At 41.4% G+C, this 2,113-nt stretch overlaps 1 non-coding gene across 1 annotated transcript; it reads left to right on the forward strand.

Annotated features, from left to right (window-relative positions):
• Positions 1-203: 203 nt before the first annotated feature.
• LOC129023325 (U6 spliceosomal RNA) lies at positions 204-307 on the forward strand. The gene has a single exon (XR_008496766.1). It is a non-coding gene; the product is annotated as a U6 spliceosomal RNA (small nuclear RNA).
• The last annotated feature ends 1,806 nt before the right edge of the window (positions 308-2,113 follow it).

A 2,113-nucleotide genomic window follows, 5' to 3' on the forward strand; every position in this document is an offset into this window, starting at 1 on the left:
CCTCTTCACCTCATATTACACCAAAACCAATTCCAAATGAATTAAAGAACTATAGTTGTTAAATTATACCATAAATTATACCAAAAAAAGCTAGACAAATTGATATATACTTATAAGATCTTGGATTGAGGAAGAATTTTCCACATAAAAGTAACACAAAATAACATAAAGAAATAGTTTATTAGTTTTTTTAAAAAAAGCTAGTGCTGGCTTCGGCAGCACATATACTAAAAATGGAACAACAAAGAGATTAGTACATCCCCTGCACAAGGATGAGACACAAATTTGTGAAGCATTCTACATATACATGTATTTATACTTTAAGTTCTGGGATCCATGTGCAGAACGCACGGGTTTGTTACATCAGCATTCAAGTGCCACGGTGGTTTGCTGCACCCATCAAACCGTCATCTACATTAGGTATTTCTCCTAATGCTGTCCCTAATGCTATCCCTCCTAATGCTATCCGTCCCCTACCACCCCAGCCCCCCACAGGTCCCAGTGTGTGATGTTCTCCTCCCTGTGCCCGTATATTCTCGTTGTTCAACTCACACTTATGAGTGAGAACATGCGGTGTTTGGTTTTCTGTTCCTGTGTTAGTTCGCTGAGAATGATGGTTTCCAGCTTCATCCATGTCCCTGCAAAGGACATGAAACTCATTCTTCATTTTTCTGAGACGGAGTCTCGCTCTGTCGCCCAGGCTGCAGTGCAGTGGCACGATCTCCGCTCACTGCAAGCTCCGCCTCCCGGGTTCACGCCATTCTCCTGCCTCAGCCTCCTGAGTAGCTGGGACTACAGGCACCCGCCACCACGCCTGGCTAATTTTTTGTATTTTTAGTAGAGATGGGGTTTCACTGTGTTAGCCAGGAATGTCTCGATCTCCTGACCTCGTGATCTGCCCAGCTCGGCCTCCCAAAGTGCTGGGATTACAGGCCTGAGCCATCGCACCCGGCGGAACTCATCCTTTTTTATGGCTGCATAGTATTCCATGGTATATATGTGCCACGTTTTCTTTATCCAGTCTATCATTGATAGGCATTTTGGTTGGTTCCAAGTCTTTGCTATCGTGAACAGCACTGCAATAAACATACAGGTGCATGTGTCTTTATAGTAGAATGATTTATAATCCTTTGGGTGTATACCCAGTAATAGGATTGCTGGGTCAAATGGTATTTCTGGTTCTAGATTCTTGAGGAATCGCCACACTGTCTTCCACAATAGTTGAACTAATTTACACACCCACCAACAGTGTAAAAGCATTCCTATTTCTCCACATCCTCTCCAGCATCTGTTGTTTCCTGACTTTTTAAACAATCACCATTCCATTCTAACTGGCATGAGATAGTATCTCATTGTGGTTTTGATTTGCATTTCCCTAACAATCAGTGATGATTAGCTTTTTTCATATGTTTGTTGGCCACATAAATGCCTTCTTTTGAGAAGTGTCTGTTCATATCCTTCACCCACTTTTTGATGGGGTTGTTTTTTTCTTGTAAATTTGTTCAAGTTCCCTGTGGATTCTGGGTATTAGCCCTTTGTCAGATGGGTAGATTGCAAAAATTTTCTCCCATTCTGTAGGTTGCCTGTTCACTCTGATGATCGTTTATTTTGCTGTGCAGAAGTTCTTTAGTTTAATTAGATCCCTTTTGTCAATTTTGGCTTTGGTTGCCATCGCTTTTGGTGTTTTAGACATGAAGTCCTTGCCCTTGCCCATGCCCATGTCCTGAATAGTATTGCCTCGGTTTTCTTCTAGGGTTTTTATGGTTTTAGGTCTTACATTTAAGTTTTTAATCCATCTTGAATTAATTTTTGTGTAGGTGTAAGGAAGGGATCCAGTTTCAGTTCTCTGCATATGGCTAGCCAGTTTTCCCAACACCATTTATTAAACAGGGAATCCCTTCCCCATTGCTTGTTTTTGTCAGGTTTGTCAAAGATCAGATGGTTGTAGATGTGTGGCATTATTTCTGAGGCCTCTGTTCTGTTCCATTGGTCTATGTATCTGTTTTGGTACAAGTACCATGCTGTTTTAGTTACTGTAGCCTTGAAGTATAGTTTCCAGTCAGGTAGCATGATGTCTCCAGCTTTGTTCTTTTTGCTTAGGATTGTCTTGGTT

Source organism: Pongo pygmaeus, chromosome 1 (genome assembly GCF_028885625.2).
Source record: "Pongo pygmaeus isolate AG05252 chromosome 1, NHGRI_mPonPyg2-v2.0_pri, whole genome shotgun sequence".
NCBI lineage: Eukaryota > Metazoa > Chordata > Mammalia > Primates > Hominidae > Pongo > Pongo pygmaeus.